This window comes from Carassius carassius, chromosome 1 (assembly GCF_963082965.1).
Source record: "Carassius carassius chromosome 1, fCarCar2.1, whole genome shotgun sequence".
Classification (NCBI taxonomy): Eukaryota; Metazoa; Chordata; class Actinopteri; order Cypriniformes; family Cyprinidae; genus Carassius; species Carassius carassius.
The window spans coordinates 11951848-11974741 of NC_081755.1; the positions used below are offsets into that span (position 1 = coordinate 11951848).

A 22894-nucleotide genomic window follows, 5' to 3' on the forward strand; every position below is an offset into this window, starting at 1 on the left:
ATCAGGCACAGCAGGTTCTGTAAGCACATCAATTACAGCATTTAAGCACCAACAGCAGTGCAGAGCCAGAAGAACAAAAAGAGCAGAAATTGAATATACATGTAAATGTACATCAAGCACAGCAGCACAGTGATCATTTAAGCACCAACAGCAGTGCAGAGCCAGAGGGAATTTAAATGACAACTTTATACACAACTTTAAAGTCTTCCCACATGGGACGCGAACCCACGACCAGAATGGTTCGGGATTCTAGATACATGGTTTTGCCGATTGCGCCACTCAGAGGACATACGATCACAAACTGCAGAGGAGAGCTTCAGTGTAAGTATGAGCACAAAGAAGCAAGTTAACCAGATTAGCATGCTACGCTAAAAATGCTAACGTTGCTCAAACTTAACCAGACAGGTCAAGAGACCCATTAGAGTGAATAGAAACATGTTAGCATTTTAGCTAATTAGCATGCTAAGCAAACTAACACAAATCAACTAGCACAGGCACGGTCAACTTCGGAGCTGTACATGTCACGAACGGGAGTGAATATCAAAAATCTGTTCAGTCATTTCTGTCAGGCCTGGTCTGAAGTTCATGTGATAAAATTTTGAACAAAATTGAACAAAATTTCAGGGAGGAGTAGTGAAAAAACAGTTTTTCATTCAATTCAATATGGCGGACAGACGCCATGTTGGAAAATAAAAAATGAAACATCATACGATTCGGCATAACCCACGGATTTAAATGACAAAAATAACAAACAATTATCAATATTTACAGTAGTTATAAGGTTTTGCAAGAATCGTTATATCTCTTGAACACTAGGTGGCGCTGTCTTCAAACTTCCGGGGTACCTCCGGGGCATGGTGTTGATGATGCCTACTGATTTTTGTGAAGATTTGTCCAGTAGATCAAAAGATATAGCAATTTATGACAAAATTCTAAATGGCGGACGGGTGGTCCAGGTGGTCTTGACAAAATTGACATCCAAAGATTCGGAAAGACCCAAATAATCCATAGACACAAAGATCATAATTTTCGGATGAATTGTTCGGAAGTTATAAGCTAAAAAGTGAGTTTTTGGTATCTCAACACCCATAGGTGGCGCTATTCCCAAATTTGGCATGGAACCTCAGATCATGCTTCCGATGAAGTGTACCAATTTTCGTTTTGATTGATCAAAGTTTGGCCGAGCTATAGCTTCTAAACCAATTTTGGGTCGACCTCTTTAAGTTTGCGACATCATAACTTTTTTTTTTTCCTGTATAGCAAAAAAATCGGGGACAGTACTTTTATGCGGCTCAGTCCGAAGATCATTTGAGCACATGTTTGGACAAAATTAGACAAATTTTGAAGGAGGAGTAGCGAAAAAACTGCATACTGTACTTTTCAAAATGGCCACTACTGTAATGGGCGGAGTCTTAATGTAAGATATTGGTTCTGATCAGCATAATGAGATGAATCAGGTGTTGATTATGTGTTTTTTGGATGATTTTGTTAACCTATAGGGGGATCTTGATTGTTGTAACTAGAATAATTTGTGACTGTTTATGATGTGGTGCTAATTATGTATTCCTAATGAACTTAATTATTTGCAGATGGAGCTCTGTTAATTGGTCATGTGTTTATCTTAAAAGAGATGAATTTGAACATTTGTATACTCCTGATGAAGGTCGTGTGACCGAAACGTTGTGCTATTAAACATTTATTTTGCAAGTTAAGATAGTGTGCGGGAGTTCCTTTGTTCCCATGTTGGATTGAAAGCCAAAATGTTCCCAAACTGGCGACGTGACATTAGGTTTTCCTACGCACCTATTACTTACAGGTGTGCGATGGAGTTTGTTCACTAATTGGCTTTCAACCCAATGAAAAGGGTGAGCCAGCGAATATAGATGAGTAGATATGCAAAATTTGCTGCGAAAAGGTTCCTGTGACACAGCAATACATCTAATTTGAGGTCATCGTGACATTCTAAAACACTTAACATGAAAAACGTTTTACGTGGTTTAATGTACCAATACAGTGATATTAACAGACCAAACTCACTAAACATCATATTAATAAAGTATACTATCTACTAAAAAATCAGATGATCCCTGAATATGAATTCAACGCGTTTAATAACACGTTAAGCCTTTTCCTCCCATAGGAAACCATCATAAGGCTTAACCTGTTATTAAACGACTTGCCTTTTTTTTTTCTTTTTTTTTTGTACATCGTATACTTTATTAGTATGATGTTTAGTGAGTTAAAAATCACTGTTTTAGTACATTAAGCCACATTAAGCGTTTGCTTATAACGGTTTTCTATGGGAGGAAAAGGCTAAACATGTTATTGTTGCATTCATATTCAGGGCTCATCTGATTCTTTTTAAAGATAGTATACTTTATTAGTATGATTTTTAGTGAGTTTGGTCTGTTAATATCACTGTCTTAGTACATTAAGCCGTGTTGAGCGTTTTTCACGGTAAGCGTCCAGCGCAGCTGCCCCCTCAAGCATCAGGTCACGGAGCAACATCAAAGAGAACAGCTGAGACCGGTAGCGGCCGACAGTTAGGAGTAGCTGAAGCCTTTGCGAAATCTGTAAAATACAGCCGTGAAAGTAACAGTCATACCTGCTGAAGTCACGGACAACCTCCACGCCAGTGCCCATACCCAAGAGAGCATGAGCAGATAACGAGCTCACACGCTATCTGCATAAGGAGTGCATCAACTCCAACGTGAATCCTCTGTCCTGGTGGGTCAGTGGTGGTGCGATAATCAGTCTAGATTTACGCTGCTGTCCAAAGTCGCGCGCAAATATGTGTAATACATGTTAGAACTCTTTGATTTCTTAAAAAAAACATATTGGAAAACGCATGTTCTTGTTGCTGTTTGGCATTTAACAATAAACAAAAATGTTTTAAAACGTGTCTCTCCGTCAGTTAAAAAAGCAACAATATATGCTACATAACTCAACGATAGAGCTTTGTATGCAGCAAAATCAGGATAAATTAGGTATGTAAAAAACAAAAAAACGGCGGTAATATCGCGCTATTGAGCCACCCATAATAACCGCAGGGGAAATTTCTTAACTGTGACAGCCCTATTTTCTTTATAAAAGCACAACGTTTTGTTGATATTGTTAGTGCACACAATAAAAGTAGACTCTGTGCAGGTTTGAAAGATTACTCTTACTTCTATGAGAAAAAATTATGGCGTATACACTGAAATAAAATGCAAGGGATTGTGATGGCTCCATATCCAGCAAAGCATCCCTGCACAAACTATTGGATATAGCGCTCATTTATTTGGGTTTAACCAAGCGGCAACATTCTGATCTGAAAAATGAAGCCTACCCGGAAGTGCGAAAAACTGCAATACATCGAAAATCCGCCAGGGGAAGGTCCCAAAAGGGAGCAAATGTCCATAGCCCCCATGTTAAAATGTCCGTTTTCACAGCATAAATTCATGTTTTTACAGGTTGGTCCCATGGACTTTTATTGTATTCTTAGATAGGTTCCGAGTGCCTGACAACCATGAGGGCTGTGAATTCTTTTATAACTCGTTAGTTTAGATCGTACTTAGATATAAAATGTATGACAAATAAGGGCGTGGTTAACTTTGATTGACAGCTTGATTGACAGCTGATAACGGGCATAGGCTGCGCCGAGTGGAATTCCTGAAATTTGACGTCTCGGCCATGATCTGACACAAGACACAACACACCACCTCCGTATCCTTTCTGAACATTTGTATTGAAATATCGTACATAAAATGGGTTGCTCTGCTATAAACTGCACTAACCGACACTGTAGGAAGACTTCGCTCCATTTTTTCCGGTAAGTGACATTCACGTAGTTAGCACACTATGAGTTAGCATCAATGTTTGTGGGCAGTGGCATTAAATCGCCTCAGATAAGTTAGCGTCCGAGGTAACGTTATACTTTACCTACCACTAACATACAGTAATCGCTGTATCGGTCTCAGGGAATTACCTTTCAAAAGCAAACCTGAAAATTTGTTTCTGGTTGTATTGCATTTAAAAATACTACTGTTATTGTGTCACAAAATGTAGTTTTAAGAGTTTTTCAGTCGACAATGTAGTTATTTAAAGCTCAAATCTGTGGTTTATTTATAAAGATAGCGTCTATTTAAAAATGTTATCTGACGGTTTCGGAGTTATGAGATCCAGCGATCACCGGGCGCTCAGCATTCATGTATCCCGCCGAGAACAGCCTTTCCTCGGCTAGTGCTGCTGACGCAAAAGTGAAGTTTCATAACTTTATATTTAGGCTATTTAACGTTAACGTTGTAGCCTGCTGTATGTTTGACTGAATCGTTTACTTTATTTCTTGACTTGTATAGCTTCTTATACCTTTTAAAAACTGAAATTTAACAAAAAAGAGACAGGGTTGCGTAATTTTATTTTATATAGCCTCTGTAAGAATATTTTAAAATATATAAATTTACATTATTTATTATTGTTATTATAATAATATACCACTTGCGATTGTCAATCTATTATAGTTACGCTGTTAAATTATTGTACTATTCAGCCTAATTATTTAACTTATTATTTTTTATTGTCTATATTCTGTAATTGATATTTCATATTCTATTGCTATTATTATAGTATTATACATAAACTATATGGTATTATGAGCATTTTTAATATACCATTTTGAGCATTAACACTTTTCTTGCCTGTGTCAAGTTTCCCTGTAGGTGATCCAGACAGGATGAGGCAATGGATGCTGAACATGAGGAGAGGGAACTGGATTCCTAACAACAATTCTCGTCTGTGTAGTAGGCATTTTGCGAGGCATCACTTCAGCACTGATTCCAAGGTACTTTGACATTTTTTGCCTTTTTCTTTTGTGCACAGACATGTGTAACATTGTGTTGTGTGACAAAATTGTACATTTCAGAAATTTCGGAGTGCCCTTTTATTGTGAGCTGTCCAGTAATTATTTTTTTATCTGCATCATTTAATCATTTAATATGTCACACGTGTAAAGTAGTTGGATTATACCTTTAAAGTAATTTTGCCTGTAAAGTAGTTGGATTATGTTTTTGGTTGGATACATATTGCATAATTAAACAATATGGAGTCAGTTACTATTGTTTGACTAGACATTGTCCTAACTGTTGTATAATAGCTACCTCAATAGGGTGTGGATTGTTATGAGCGGTCATTATTTCATTGAAAACACAAAAATACAAGAAATGTTTTTTTCTACAGAACTTTAAGTACACTGATATATACACTGCTAAATCACAGTCATTTACTCTGCAATAATGCCATGTTTTTATTTATTTTTATTGTTATTTCTATCAGGGAAGGACCTGTCTGAAGGACACTGCTGTGCCTACCATTTTCTCGTTCTCCGCAGAAGAACAGCCAGAAGGAGACTGGGTAAGTGCTTACGAGGAGGTAAGTCTTGCTTGTGTTGAAAATAGCAGTGGCATAGTGGAAGTTGTAAGTAGCGATGAAGAGGTAGACAGTTGTTTTGCTGCCAATCAGAGCAATGTCATGATGGAAGATACATCTGAACAGGATTTTGCTGTTCATGGTGTTGTTCAGGATGTCATTGCTCTGACAGCAAATGTGTGTGGCAGTGACAGGCAGGCAATAGACCACTCTTACTCCTCTCTCGGTGATCACCAGTACATGTCTCCGAGAACGCTAAAAAGAAAGGCCTCTGCTGCACAACAACACCTAGGTGCAGCTCGTAAGAAACTGAGGTTGAAAGCCCAGCAGACAAGGAGACTGAAGGCAAGAGTTTCTTCTTTGAAGAGCACACTAACTGTGCTTCAGAAGAAACGTCTTATTTCAACAGACTGTGCCTCCCTCCTTGGCAGTCTTGAAGATGTTCCTAGAGAGATCTTTGGAAGATTACAGATGAAGAAAAAGTCAGTGTTTTCTGAAAGCATGAAGCAATTTGCCACAACACTGCACTTTTACTCTGCCAAGGCTTATGATTACGTCAGGGAGAAGTTGCACTTAGCTTTGCCGCATCCTCAAATTATCAGGAACTGGTACAGTAGCATCTCTGCAGATCCCGGATTCACTGTTGCTTCATTCACAGCTCTAAGAAGCCATGTTGTTGAGCAGAAGAAAGCAGGGAAAGACACAGTTTATGCGTTGATGATGGATGAAATGTACATTCATAAGCAAACTGAGTTTGGGGGTGACCAAGTGCACGGCTATGTTGACATCGGAGCTGGGGAGATGGAGAATGTTGTGGCAACACAACTATTGGTCCTCATGGTAGTTGCTATCAACGAATCTTGGAAGATCCCTGTTGCTTACTTTCTCATCAACAGCATGACCGGTGCAGAGAGAGCAAACATCATCCGAGAGAGTCTCATTAGACTTCATGCGATCGGAGTTAGGGTGGTTTCATTGACCAGCAATGGACCCTCTCAAAACTCTGCGATGATTAAGGAGCTTGGTGCCAGTCTTGACATCATGGACATGAGACCCTACTTTTTCCATCCCGAGGATAGCACACAAAAAATCCATGTGCTCTTGGATCCATGTCACATGCTCAAGCTTCTTCGGAATGTCTACTCCACAGCAGAGGTACTAGTAAGAGAAGATGGTCAGCAGATCAAATGGCAGTACATTGAGGAGCTTCACAAGCTCCAAGAGAAGGAGGGCTTGCGTCTTGGGAACAAGCTCAGAATGGCGCATACTGAGTGGCGGAATCAGAAGATGAAGGTCAATCTTGCAGCCCAGCTCTTCAGCAGCAGTGTGGCTGATGCCCTTGAGTATTGTGAGCAGGAACTGAAGTATCCCCAGTTCATCGGCTGTGCAGCCACGGTTCACTTCCTGCGCACAGTTGATGCAGCCTTTGATGTCCTAAACAGCCGCAATCCACTCGGCAAAGGATTCAAAGCACCAATTAAGCCTGCAACAAAAGATCGAGCCAAGGTTATGTTAGAAGCAGAATCACTTCTCCGTGGGCTTCAAGTGCAACAAAAAGGAACCCTTGTACATTTACATCGTACACAGAAAAAAACACCAGTCTATGGTTTCATTGCTTGTTGTAGAAGTGTGATGGGTGTATATGAAGACCTGGTTGAGCAGCCAGCTGCCCCATGCAGATACCTCCTGACATACAAACTCAGTCAGGACCACTTGGAGCTGTTCTTCTCAGCGATCAGATCGCGTGGTGGTCACAACAACAACCCCAATGTAAGACAGTTTCATGGAGCATACAAGCGACTCCTTGTCAGGCATCAGGTGAAGAAGGGCACAGGCAACTGTCTCCTCCGTGACAACACCACCATCCTTGACTCAACACCTGCAGCCATGAATATCGCACGCAGAGTGGATGTGGAGCCTGTAGAAGTTCTTGTGCCAGAGGATGACACTCTCTCTCACCTTCCTGATGTTGACAGTCTGTCTGAGTACAAGGAAGCTGCAATTGCATACATTGCAGGCTTCATTGTGAAGAAGATGAAGCAGAAGGTTACTTGCATGCCATGCTCACAAGCATTAAACACAGATGGCGTGGTACATGGATTCATCACTCTAAAGAACAGAGGTGGCCTACAGAAACCATCACCAGGCATTATTGCAATTTGTCAAGCGACAGAAACACGCTTCCAGCAGCTTCTCAATGCCAATGAAGGAAAGCCTCCACGGGGAAAAGGGACAACGGCAACCATAGTCACCCAGGTTCTGTCTGCTTGTTCCAGAAAAAATCTTTTCCCACAGCTACACAGCCACATGTTTGACATGTCTGTTGAAGCCAACCATGTACATGTTCTAGTGAAGATGGCTTCTTCATGGTATTGTAAAGTTAGATTAAACCATATCGTGAGGCGGGAGACAGAAAAAATAAAAAAAGGCAAGGTAGTTCGCAGAAAGCTCACAAAATTAATCCATTTCTGTGGAGATTAAACTAGCTGTTGTAAATATGGTTAGTATGTGTTTGTGTATATATGTACATATGTGTGTGTGTGTACATAAGTGTATATATTTGTGTTTTTGAATATTTTCATGTAGTTAATGTTCTTGTGTAGATATTTATGTGTGTGTGTGTTTGTGTGTTTGTAAAACATTTACTAACTGTGAGCTGTAGCTGAATACGCCTGTTCTGTCGTGTCCCCATTCAGTTAGGTGGTCTGTGAGTGTGTTGTTAAAAAAAATATGATGTATCAATTCTTTAATATGTGGCCATTTTATGTGTGTATATATTCTTATTGTGATATAAATGTCATTTCATGTTGTCTGCGTCTTGGTTTGTTAAGTACGTTTTGTCCAGTGTACCAATACTCACTCTTGGCTTGCACTTGTTCACTTTGTATAAGCCATAAGTTCAAAAATGTAACATGACATGAAAACAAAAAATACCCAAAAACAGTTGTTGTTCATTTAATTTAATCCTGTTTGCAAGTTAATAGTAAAACGTTTATATTGGTTTATAGTGGTTCTTTAATATGTGGCCGTTTTATGCGTGTATGTAATATAAATGTGTGTATATTCTAACTGTAATATAAATGTTATTTTCATGTTGTCTGCGTCTTGGTTTGTTAAGTAAGTCTTGTCCAGTGTTCTCACTCTTGGTCTACACCTTGACGTGGTGAGTGGGCTTTCTACTAAGCTAGGCCATAACATTTGCATTGTACTGTATTTACCAGTATTTCTGTTTTCAGATCAGCCGAAGGTGCAGAACAGTTTGAAATCCTAACAGGTGGAGCAAAAGCCATGTTGACCAGTGGCAACTTCTGATTTTTCTTCAGATCAGTGCCATTCAGACACTCAGCAATGTTATTTAAAAAATAACTAACTAATAAAGATCAGTGCCATTCTGCAATACTGACTATTTACTAGCTTACAACATTTTGTGTTATTTACCTGTAATGCTCAAGATGTATAAATAAAAATGCAAATTTACTTCCGCATCTAGGTCTTCTATTCAACCTATTGATTGTTTTTTCTCCTACTGCAATTAAATTCTAAAGGTTTGACAGCAGACAAAACTGGTTTGATACAAGTTTTAATGAGTTAAATGTAAGTCACAGTTGATCAAAAAGTTTCATAAACATTTGTAAGTGTTTTTATTTTCAAGTTCAGTGCCATCAACAGTAAGTTTGTAAATGAACAGACATTGGTTTGGCATAAGTAAAGGGAAGGGTGTAACAGTCCATCAGTCCTATACAAAAAAGTGACATGTACAGTGCCAATGGGTTTAATATTATCATCATTTGTTAGAAAAGTTCCATAAACATTTTAAAGTGCAAGTTCAATGCCATCAAATGCAGGTTTGTTTCTGATCCTTAAAGAACAGACATTGGTTTGACATAAGTGAAACAGTCCGTCAATTACAGACAAAAAAAGTGACATGTACAGTGTCACTGGGCTCCATATCATCATCATTTGTTATTTACAGTTCACAGAAAGGTTGCATAAACATTTAAGTGCAAGTGCCATTCAGACACTAAGCAATGTTATTTAAAAAAATATATTAATTACCCCAGTAGACAGATGATAGTAGACAGACAACAGGTGGGCAAAGAAAATGGCAGTACATAGTGGAACTGGATAAACTCAAATAAAGTTTGAACCGGGTCTCTCAGAAACAACGCAGGGTTGTCAGGCACTGTGTGGATGGGGTGCTGGCGGCACGAGTCTTTCTGATAGAGGCTTAGCCCAGGGTCTTTAACAGAAAGTGGTGTGAGTAGACCACTCGATGCCATCATATATAATGGACAACATGTATGACATACCCTGCAGTATTGCAATAACGTTCCAGGGGTTTGAGGAGACCGTTTAGTTAATTCGTGGTAGCTCTTGAGCAAAGAATTTAACCCCGAGTTGTTCTGGGGAGATAAAATAAATAAATTAATAAAAAGGTAGGAAGGTGGGGGGCAGCTACATTCGCTGTGGAATGGAGAGGAGGCCCCTGAGATGGAATGGCCAGGGTGGATGAGGGGCTTTTCTTGTGGAACGGGGAGTGGTGGGCAAAAAAAACAAATTGAATTGGTGAATGAGGTTTTTTTTGTTTTTGTTTTAAAATAGGGAATGAGGCAAACAAAAAAGGTAGAGGAAGAACAGTAATTATGTTGAACAGTGTTATGGCCAGCGATGCTAAATGAATTTAAACTAGATAAAAGGTACACCACACCACATATAGTATTCAAAAGCCTGGCCATTTCAGCTGTAAAAGGCATGTCTAAAAGATTAATCCAGAACCACCCCTACTGGATTAAGTCTTTCAGACATTCAGCGATGCCATTTAATAAAATATGCATTACCCTTAGTAGACAGATGAACCTGGTCTCTAAGAAACAACACAGGGTTGTCAAACACTATGTGTGGATGGCGTACTATCCCCCCCTTGAGACCCAACACAAAGCTGGCCATCACACTGTTCACCCATACCCAGGACCGGTCGATCTTCTTTGGGTCTGTGGATCCCCATCGACGACGCTGGGTGATTGCAGATATGATGATGGTCATCTGTGGGTGCCGTCGATGGAGATCACACAGGTCCTGCTTCATCTCTGTGGCGAGATCCACGCTCTTCATCTTCCCCAGATCATTCCCGCCGCAGTGGATGAGCAGGACCTCCGGGACTGTTCTTCCTCGCAGGGACTGGGCAAAAAAGGGGAGGACGCCACGCCCCTTCAGTCCACCCCAGCCAAACCACTTCACCTGGGCATCTAGCCCCAGGTTAGAGCCCAGGGACCTCCTTGCCGCCTCCTCTCCACGGTGAACATAGCTGTGCCCCATGATCCACACAGTGGGAACTGCCAAAATAGAAAGGTAAACATTTCATTACAGTCATAACTGTGTACAGTCATAACCATTACTCTAATATGTTATTATTTTAGAGTAATGGTTTGCACAATGTGTATTTTTACTGTTAAAATCACAATCGCGACTACTGGTGATTACAAGTGTTGTTAGTTGGCACTATTGTGTTGTATTGCATTACATTGTAGGTTTTACTCATTACATAATCCATAACAAAACATCCCTTATATATACGTACCTCTTACGTTACTGGCATCCATAACGACAACTGCAGAAAAACAAAATGAATATTAACATTAAACAATTGGAAATGGTGACCAAGTATATCAAGATACTGCCAGCTCTTAATTAAAGTTAAACTGCCACTGACCACTCGAGCAAAATAGCGTCAGTGCTATTTGAAATGGGTCTTTAGTGACAAAGTATACAAACATCGGACTGTTCAACTGGCTTTAACTAACATTCATGTCGGATCGTAAAATGGCTGCAATTTTCAATGTCATGCTGATAGCTGCTACAGCCCATAGACGCTACAGCCGCTGACCACTCTAGCGCAATATAGATGTTATATTATGGTAAAAATAAAATAAATAAATGATGTTCACCTAATACAATACTAAGATTTAGCAAAACGTTGACGGAATAACGAGAGCTAGTTGATGTTAACGTAATTAGTGTTAACAATGAAATAGCCGCCGCATATTCAACTAACTTGTTAACTGTTCACATGAGTTTAACGTTACCCGGATAATACCTTGCAGGATACATAACTATAAGGTGTCTGAACATGCCTTTAAGAGACATAAATGAACTTCACATTACAACTTACCAGCAAATTCAGATGGGTTGTTGTACCAGACTGTAAAAAAGGGTTGTAGAGTCTTCTTCAGCAGCTTTGCAGTGAATGTAGTCGATCTTGTAACGGTTACAGGTAGCGGAGGCTGCTTGGCTGAAGAGGCGGGTCCACCGGCCGGCTCAGTCTCACACAAAGCCTGCCCTCCAGAAGGTGGGCGGGGTTAGGATTTAGCAAGATTTTCAAAGATGGCGCCGCCCATACCCCCCATAAACGGCTTCAAAACCATTCTTCAGAAAGTCAATGGGTGACGTCACAGACGCTTTGTCCATATTTTTTTACAGTCTATGGGTTTAACGTTTAAACATTGTTATATGCTTGAACTGTTTTATATCTATAGATTTTCTTTTAGGCTAGTTGTAATGATCTGAGAAGGCCAAATTGATCAAATATAGGCTTTGATCAGCTCACTGTATGGTGCTGGCCGCTTGGTCGTTACTTTAAAACAAAATCTAAAACTTATATTAAACAAACAAAAATGCTTCAAACATTTTTCTAAATTCTAAATTCTTAATAAACAAAATACAAAATGGAACTATTTTAATAGCTGAAACAGTAGTATATAAGCTGTTTTGGGGTGAAGGGGAAAATAAGACTGGCAGGGGTCATGAACCTTTTTTGACCAAAGAGCCACATTTTTTTTTGGTTAATACTTAAAAAAAAAATTTAAAAAGAAGAAAAAAAAAGAGCTGCACAATAATAGTTAAACTCATAATCATGATTATTTTGATTAAAATTATAATCACGATTATTAACAACGATTGTTCTATCCTGCAGAAAAAAAATGCTAAAACCAGCCTTACAAGTCTATGTAGATATGTGTGTGTGTCAGTAAGCAGTTCATTAATAGAGAACGATAATTAAAGGCTCTAATTCACACCAGCACACCAGTATATGCGTGTACTGTAAGAGCTAGACGACGAATGATGACATGTGACGGCATAGTAGTGGTGTCCCAATCCTTAGGGGAATATTTTTTTAGGGGAAGGGGTATAAAATAGAATTGGGATTGGGTCTAAGTGTTCCACTCGGACCTCGCGTGCAGACATTATCCAGTTAGAAGCAGATTGAGTTCTAGGGCTGTGCAAAAAATCGAATGCGATTTTCATGGGCATCTCATCAGTAAAGGCCCTCCTGTAATTAGTAGTATATCTCCAGCACGCGTGTTCAGATCAGGGTTGCCAGGTTTTCACAACAAAGCCTGCCCAGTTGCTTCTCAAAACTAGTCCAATCGCATTTCCAGGTTGTTTGCGTCACAAGGTTAAAATGCATGTTTTTTGGCAGGGTTGCCTTGGTAAAATTAGGCTTTTAGGGGATAAATTGCACGTTATTGGGATTTGGGACGCTTCAACCAGCAGACATGAAAAACAACAGCAGACTTGGCAACACTGGTTCCAGTGGAGCGGCATTTACTACACAGAGCCGTAGTTCACTGACAATCTACACAAAATCGCTTTCAAAATCAGCAATGAATCGCCTGCTATTTTGATTGTCAATGAACTACGACTGTGTAGTAAAGGCCAACCAGTGTTGCCAAGTCTGCGGTGGTTTGTCATGCCGGCGGGTCGAAGCAACCCCAATCCCAATAATGTGATGTTAAGCCCCTAAAACTCGAATTTTACCAAGGCAACCCCACCAAAAAATGTGTTGCCCTGAACTAATGTGATTGGGCTAGTTTTGAGAAGCAATTGAGCAGGTTTGGTTTTGAAAACCTGGCAATCCTGATCTGAACGCACATGCTGGATATATAATAGGAGCCCCTTTACTGACGAGATGCGCATGAAAATCGCTTTAAATTTTTTGCACAGCCCTATTGAGTTCTGTTTCGCGGCTTTGAATTTAATTAATTCTGTCTTTTTAATATCAAGCATGTCCCGCTCTTGTCTCATTCAATCACATGCCTTTATTAATACTAACAGTCTCAGCCGCTGAAAGCTGCGCAGAAAAAGCTAAAATAACCAGCGAAATGTTTCATACTGGTTCTTGGCACAAACAACAGTTTCAGTTCTTTCCCCTTTTTTTTTTTTTTTACATACTTTTACACTTTTTTTCTGCTGTTCAATCAACAATTTTTTTCGCTATTACTACAACTAACAAACTACATTGCAGCTTGAGTTTATCGCTCTATGTTACCATAGACAAGTCAGTAGTTTGCTGTCGTGACTCTCGCGAACAGCACTGAATGCGTACTGAAAATGCACACTGGCGTTAGGGGTGTGCGATATGACGATTTTTGATCATGGACGATAAAAATGTCTCCACGATCTGCTTTTGAAGAAATATAGTATGGTGCTAAAGCCCACATTCTATCAGCTGCAGTTCTGGTCCCTCCATCATATCCTGTACAACGCCACAAGCATTCACAGCAGTGTTAACTCGAGAGTGCTAGTGTTACTCTCTCGTTATCTGCGTGTGCTTTTAAATGTTTCATTCGCATGCTGGTCTGACCTGTGCTTTTTCTGAGCGCCACATACACCCGAAGCGTGTGCACTAAAGCCTGTCAAACAGCGCCTGATTATTGAACCAAGTTATCTTTTGCGCTAATACTGTGAAAACCCACAAGGTTTACATGTAGACTCAGTTGGTCATGTCTAAAATGAAAATAAACAGTTTAGAGAAAATACGTGCCTGTATATTAGATGGTTGCAGGTCTTAAAGGGACAGTAGGCCTATTAAACATGCGACTGTCATTAAAGGGACAGATCACCCCACAATTTTCATTGATCATTAATTTATTTCTTGGCTGAACACAAAAAAAAGATGTTTTGAAGAATGTGGGTGACCAGTTGCTGGTCCACACTGAATTTGATAGTAGCAAAAAAACTATGGAAGTCATTCTGGACCAGCAACTGTTTGGTTTTCTACATTCCACAAAATAGCATTTATGTTCAGAAGAAGAAACTCATTCAGGTTTAAAACCACTTAAGTTTAAAGTTGATAAAATAACAAAACACAAAGAGAAAAATCATTCACTGCTCTTGACTGAGGAAATTTAATAAAGTTGCTTTAGGAATCAGTTCATATAGTTTTTTATTTTTATATTTGTTCATTCAATTTCTTGAATCCTCCTGCTAAATACACCTATTGTACCAGAAAATAAAGCACTGTTTGTTTTATTTGTATATTTAAAAAAAAAACTCACTACTCTTTGTATATTGTGTGTAGTTGTAATGTGTATCTTTGTCATTCTTTATCTTTGTTCTTAAAAAACAAATATTTTTTCTTCACTCTATTTGACCTAAATATTTACAAAAAAATGACTTTTTGATGCCTTGAAAGGCTTTGTCTTTTGCTATGGAATTTTTTTGTTTTGTTAATTTGGCATTGATTGCATTAATCTCATTTAGGTAGTATATATAGTCCATAGGGACACGGGGTTCTTTGTATAACCTGTGCACGTAAATGCTTTAGGTTGAAAAACAACTTCTAAAGAGGAACCATGTACCAGGAACAATTAGTTACCCCATACTACCCCATACTAGGGATGTCACTTTAAGTTCGAAAATCGATTGCACAAAAAAAGTTTCGAAAATGAAAATAGGGAATCGATTTTAACCAAATATGTACACTATTAATTTTAAAATAATTAAACATTTAAAAAACATAGATGTAACAAAATTCACAAACAAGCAGAAAAAAGAAAATAAAAAAATTACGAAAGTGCAGTATGCGTTGCGAAAGCTAGACAGAAAATACCAGCTATTTTACGCGCCTATAAGACCCAGTGACGTCGAAAGTGACCTCTTATGCTGCGTTCACACCAAATGTGAATAGAGCGTCTGCCGCAAATAATTTCAATGTTAAGTCAATGTAAAGACGCATTTACGCGCGTCTGGAGGTCTCGCGGCGCGGTAGACGTGAATTCACCTCATTCACGCATCTAGTTACAGGAGATTCTGAGTTATGAAAAGGACCATTGCAAGCTGACAGTGACCGGCTTTTGTGATGGAAAATTGGCAGCAATACCCCCACCTTGCGCAGCTGTACCTGAGTGTCCCTGGGACATCAGTGCGGTCGGAACGCATCTTCTCAACAGCTGGACATATAGGGAATAAAAAACGCTCTGCTCTGGACCCCGAAAATGTTGATCAACCTGTTCTCCTGTCCAATAAATTTGTAATAGCTGCCTAGTGCAAGCCTAGCCTAAGTGTCGGTTACTTTCAATAAAAAAAAATAATAATAAAAAAACACACATGGCCTGTTCTCAAGTCCATTTAAAGTTAAATTTTTTGAACAGTTGTTTGAAATGGATTGAATCATTATTTAAAATAATCTTGGAGATTTTTTAATTGCCTAAATCATAAATGCAGCTGGGTAGAAGCCTGCAGTGATGTTTTTCTTTTGTTATGGCAGCCGTCCCCTCTGCATATACATTTTTTTGAGAATGTTGCACTCCTGTTGCTGTTTGTTATTCTTCACAAAACTTCATGCCAATAAAATAGAAATATTGCTGACTTGTGCGTTTCCAGCACTCTCTTTACGTTCGTCCGTTATTTGACGTTGAAAAAGGAAAAGGAAACGTCTTTTTTTTTTTTTTTAGACATGGAAAATCGATTTTACAATCGATTCAATGAACACTTGTGTCTTAAAAATCAAAAATGATTTTTTCACAAAAGTGACAGCCCTAGTGATAAAAATGTTTATTTATGCCCTGGCCTTATTTAAATACACTCTCTCAAATATTTCTCAAATGTCAGGCAGATGACAAGCTTAACTGCTCAACAGCTAGATGGTTATCTGACTGAAGTCCCCAGAAGTGATAACTCTCTTGCCTATTGAGAGTGAGGAGTCACGTGGCATTCGTGTTGATTTGGGAAGGGTCTGAGCCGGTCGGCCATGATGGTAGGACACGCTATCGGTTGCCAGGGGCAACGCTTTCAGAACTTCACAGAGGCGCGACAAACATTTCAGAGATCTTTAATTTTTGCGCATTTATTTTGCCGGTGGAACAGATCGAGACGGATCTACGAATACGAGAAAGAAAAGGAAGAAAGTAAAGCAATGCAAAAACATAAGGCGAAAGAAAGGGGACCTTACAGGAACAAGCTCACACCAAGCGCAAAACAGCGGTGTTTGGAGAAGCTCAAGGGCATCCAAAATATCTCCGTGCACACATATGGACATTGTGAATGATCATGTTTACGATGTAAGTCACCTTGCATTCACGTTGTTAATGGCTTTAATCTAACCAGGACACTTACATCTTGCAATCACACATTTAACTACCCTAGCCAACCCAGAGCTGGTTTGTCCATTTTGCAGCCCCCAACACAAAAACCTGGTACAATATGGGTCATTGGGCTAAAATCTAATTATAACTAAACATACACCGCTTTAGCCTACATCAAAACATGTTGGAAATGTTTGTGTACATTGACCATCTCGTTACAATCTAATGTTTACGAAACAGTCGCAGTTAATTATTTTGTCATTTTGGTCAAGAAGTGTCTTCTTAATGCAATGTAATTACAATACACCAAAACACATGTGAACAAACTTACTTTGGCCAGTACAACACTGTTTTCATCACCTGCTGTAGATGGACCCAGCCACAGCAGAAAGCCTCGTAACTTTCCAAAGACTTGTGGCTTTTAAGCTCCTGCATTGTGTAGTAACTTACACCAAAAACAAGATAATTCACAATGTCCATATATGTGCACGGAGGTAAATGGTCCAGGTTTCTGTGCCGCTGCAGGGAGCTCGTATGGGTCGATATTTTGGATGCTTGAGAGCTTCTCCAAATACCGCTGTTTTGCGCTTGGTGTAACCTAAAAAAAACTGTATTCCATTGTTCCTACGTTTTCCATATGTATCGTGAGAGGTACTGGAGCAGTTTTTAACGCAGCAGTAACTTCCAGTCATGGTAAAACAGTGCAGAATTGCGAGAACCTCCTCTACTACCGAGTTAACAACACATGTAAACAGTCATGTTTCGCCGCCGGTGTCCTGCCAACATGGCGGAGACTGTGATATCGAGGGAGGGGCTTTGTGCTATGACGACAACTCATTCTCAATACTGGAGAAGTAATGCACTTTCTAGTCCTACAGAGAAAAATTTCAAATGCACTTCACCTAAATGCACTTTGTTTTTCTGAGAGAACAAACAGTTCATTTTAAAACCTTTCTGTAGGCCAGTAGGCCTGTACATTATTATTTAATATTTACATGAGTGGGATACATGTTTAGTTTGAATCTTATTTTAAACTGTGCATTGTTGCAATGCACTTAATAAATATTTGCATAATTTGTAATTATGTATTTTTATGTTTTTTTATAATTCATGTAATTGTAATTATCTTTGAAACTTTAATATTAATTTATGCAATTGCAATGTCTTAATTTTAGTAAAGTTAGTACACGGTCATAGCAATAAATTCGATTAATCTGAAATAAATCAGTCATACACCTAAAGGGTTCTTGAGAGTGAGTAAAACATGGCCTCATTTTCATTTTTTGGGTGAACTAACCCTTTAATATCTTGCTGTGAACACAAAAGAAAAAAGATATTTTGAAGAATGTGGGTAACCAAACAGTAGCTGGTGCACATTTGATAGTAGAAAAAATACTGTTCAACTGTCTGGTAATACACATTATTCAAAATAACATTCATCATGACATCAGAATATTGTTGTTTTGTGAACAAATGTTCTGTATGTGTATTGTGGCCTTATTTCAGTGACTTAAAAAAAATTTTTTTTTCACTAACCATAAATAAACGTTTTTTTCAAAAATACAAACATGTAGGCTACATCCATGCAGCACAGCATATTATTGTTGCACAAATTGTGCCGATTACAGTGTTACACTTAAGTTATTAAACACACAAAGAAATTCTCCAGGGCTCAAAAAAAGAAGCTTTTTTAAGCCTAATGTACCACAAACAGTCATTAAAGGTGAATGAAGAATAAACACCAACCTCCTTGTTCATCATGTTTTATTTCTGGTTCCTCGTGTTTTATTTCTGGTTCCTCGTGTTTTATTTTCAACGTTTCTGGTTCCTCTTGTTTTATTCTCAAAGTTTCTGGTTCCTCTTGTTTTATTCTTAAAGTTTCTGGTTCCTCTTGTTTTATTCTCAAAGTTTCTGGTTCCTCTTGTTTTATTCTTAAAGTTTCTGGTTCCTCGTCTTTTATTGTGCAGGTTTCTGGTTCCTCGTCTTTTATTCTCAAAGTTTCTGGTTCATCTTGTTTTATTCTCAAACTTTCTGGTTCCTCGTGTTTTATTGTGCAGGTTTCTGGTTCCTCGTGTTTTATTCTCCAGGTTTCTGGTTCCTCGTGTTTTATTTCTGGTTCCTCGTGTTTTATTCTCAAAGTTTCTGGTTCAGACATAAAACACGAGGAACCAGAAACCTGGAGAATAAAGGTTTCTGGTTCCTCTTGTTTTATTGTGCTGGTTTCTGGTTCACTCGTGTTCTCTTCTCTCTCCTCTTTCACAAACTCCATCTTCACAGCAGCAGATCTCAGTTCAGATGATACACTCCTCCAGATATTCCTGCTCGCTTCAAGACTCAGTCACGGCTGTGAGGACGAGAATATTACAGGTATTTACTGAACTGATTCAAAAACTGTATTTTGTTTTTAGAAACATGTCTAACCATTTGTATTAAGGCAGCACACCTACATAAAAACAACAACAGAGAGCGTGGTGAAATACTTCTTCCTCTGAGAGGGGGGTTTCAAGATGGCGAAGTGAGTGGTAGCACTTTTGCAGGCTCCGGTAAAAAGTTTATTTTTAGTCCTTGTAATGTGATAAACTAGTGTAACATCCCCTCTGTGAAATAGATATGTAACGTAGTGTCAGCATTTTCTTAAGTTTTTTGGAATCATGTCCGACCACAAGTACGATTTGTCTGCTCTCCACGAGGCATGCGATGATTTTGACATTGAGGGAGAAATGGAAGCAGAGCAACATTCATCCAAAGAAGACAAAATTAACAAAGAACATACGCCGATTAAACAGCCAAATCCAAAGAAACAGAGACACCAAAGTGAAATTGAGGACGTGAATACTGGTGCTGCAATTCTTCATGCAGTACAAGCTCTGACCAGAAAAATGGACGAGCAGACGGAACTTTTGAAAATTCTCGACAGACGTATCGAAGCTAACACAACCGCAACTAAAGAAAACAGACAAGAAATTTGCGCGCTTCAAAAAAAATAGGAGGCCTTCAGAGAGAAAACAGCTTGTTAAAAGAAGCATGTGCAGAGCAAACCCGATATAAAAGAAGGTGGAATCTGAGAATGATTGGTCTCCCTGAAAAGGATGGAGAGGACACGAGAGAAGTTGTCATCGGGATACTGACAAGAGTTGTTCCAATGTCTGTTGATCGGCTGCGAGACACCGTAGACACCGTTCACCGGCTGGGAAGGAAAGGCGACGCCGCTACCTCGAATAACACACCGAGAGCGATCATCATTCAGTTCGGGATGAGAACGGTGCGGGATGATGTTTGGAAAAAGTCGAAGGATGCGAGAGTGTGTAGAGACATGCACATACGTTTCAAGGAAGACTTCTCGAAAGAAGACCGGGAGGCGCGTGCAAAGCTGTGGCCACTGGTCCAAGAAGCCAGAAAGACAGGTAAAAGGGCATTCTTAAAGGAAGGATACGCTCTGAACGACAACCGGAGAGTGGACCCCAATTGATCACTTGTTTTTGCTATCATTTGAATGGCTGGTAGAAATTCAGCCTGCACTCACGGTTGACTGAGAAATTTATTTTTTATTGTTGATTGACATAAACGTTCCGATATGTAAGTATCAACAATACCCGCACTTTGTTTGTTAATGCATCACTGAGCATTCGGGGTTAAATAAGCCGATGTTATGATCGGAGCATGGTCAATACGTTGAGGACTACAAAACTTTTTTTTTTGCACGCCAGCATATGGCAGATACTGATTGTTTACTTTGGTTACCTGTTAAATGTTTTTTTAAAGTTGGTCATAATTTGTTTGTTTTTTGTTGCTATGGTAGTCTACTAACAATAGCTTTATGGCTGTCAAAATTAAGAAAAACACAAAGTAGACGAAGTTGATTCCATATTTAAATAGACCGTTGTTAAAATAGCTGTTCGGTTTGTAGTTTTCCTTTACTTCCTCTATAGTGTATAGAGGATTAGTTACAGTAAACATGTAGATTTAGGACTAATGACTCATTCCTGCGCATCATTAACACTCTTTTGTGCACCGTTTATAGGTAATCTACTTATCACCTAAATGTTTTCCTTTATTTCTTTAAATACTAGGGGGTTGAAAGATAATGTTAAACGTAAGGCTATTTTTCTTTTCTGTAAGGAGCAAAGGGCTAATTGTGTTTTTTTGCAAGAAACCCACTCAGTTGAGGCTGACAAATTTTTTTGGAAATCGCAATGGGGAGACTCTATCTTTTTCAGTCATGGAACGTCACGCTCAGCAGGAGTTATGATTTTGTTAAATAGATTTCCTGGGAAAATTATTGACCATAAAAGTGACCCTACCGGCTATTGGATAATGGTTGCAACTGAAATTAATGGTATAAACTACATTTTATTATGTGTGTATGGTTATAACAAAAGAGCACAGAACAAAACTCTCTTCTCATCCTTAATTAAGTACTTAGAAGAATGGAAATTGCTTTTTTTAACGGATAGAGTAATAATTGGGGGAGATTTTAACCTGGCCCCTGATCTTTGGTTAGACCGCCTACCATCAAAAAGACACTGCCACTCATTTGATGAAACAATAGTTGAATTAATCACAAAGGCCAATCTAATAGATTATTGGAGAATGAAAAACCCAACCAGAAAACAATTTACCTGGTTTAACTCATCTAATAATGGCCAATGCTCAAGATTGGATTATTGGCTAATCTCAGACAATCTAATTAATGAGGTAAATAGATGTGAAATTTCAGCATCACCCCTAACTGATCATTGTGTAATATTTTTGACACTTTCTCCGGGTGGAAGAGAGAATAACTCAAACCCCATATGGAAATTTAATAATACCCTCTTGGAAGATACTGAGTTTTGTAATGCAGTTAAACAACTAGTTAAAGAAGTAGGTGAATTGGAAATGTGTTTTCTGAGTAAATGGGAATGGTTCAAATTCAAAGTTAAACAGATAGCTATTAAGAAAAGTAAGCAATTATCAACACGTAAAAAGATAAGACAAAGGGACATCATTAGTCGCATTAATACGTTGTGCTGTAAAGATGATTTAACACTGGAAGAGCAGACTGACTTAAACAATTTACAGTCCCATCTTGATAATATATATTTGGAAAAGGCCAAGGGAGCATTTATTCGTTCAAGGGCTCGTTGGATCGAAGAGGGGGAAAAAAAACTCTTCCTATTTTTTTAGTCTGGAAAAACAAAGACAGACGAAGAAAAAAATTCGGAAGTTAAATATTAATGATGTTATTATTGAAAATCAAGAACAAGTAAATGAAAATAATCAAAGCTTTCTATAGTAATTTGTATAAATCCCTTTTTTCTAAAGAAGATTGCTGCTTTTTCCTAAATAGGATTCAGGGGTTTAAAAAGACATTTGATGATAAATTTAAACAATCTATGGAAGATGAACTAAGAATTGAGGAGTTAGACTTAGCAGTTCGACAGATGTCTAAGGGGAAGTCACCTGGAATAGATGGGATAACCGTGGAGTTTTTCTTTTTCTTTTGGAGTGATATCAGAGAAATGCTCTATAATGCCTATTTAGATTGTATCTCAAAAGGTCATCTTTCTCCCACTATGAAACATGGTCTCATCACTCTAATTCCCAAACCTAACAAAGATAATCTGTTATTGGATAATTGGAGACCAATTACCTTGTTATGTAATGATTATAAATTATTGGCACTTGTCTATGCTAATCGTCTGAATGAGGGATTATCACATATTATTGATGAGTGTCAATCAGCTTTCATGAGGGGTAGAAATATACATAATCATACCAGATTGCTTCTAGACATGCTTGATTATCGAGATCTCATTGATACTGATGCCTTTATTTTATTTCTCGATTTTTACAAGGCATTTGACACTGTTGAACATGCCTTTTTATTTGAAGTCCTAGATTTTTTAGGTTTTGGGAACAATTTTTGTAAAATAATTAAGATGTTTTATACTGACATATATAGTTCTGTGTCCCTGAATCCTGGTATGACTCCTAGGTTTGAGGTGCTCCGCGGTATTAGACAAGGGTGCCTGATTTCTCCCAAACTGTTTATTCTAGCCACCCAATCACTTATCATGCTCATTAATCACAACCCCGATTTGCATGGGATCTCAATATTTGACAAGGAATTTAAAATTAGTCAATTT

The 22894-nt window shown here is 38.6% G+C and overlaps 1 pseudogene; it reads right to left on the reverse strand.

Moving 5' to 3' along the window:
• LOC132146673 (zinc finger protein 501-like) overlaps positions 1-18921 on the reverse strand; it is a 306725-nt pseudogene extending 287804 nt beyond the window's left edge.
• Positions 18922-22894: the final 3973 nt, after the last annotated feature.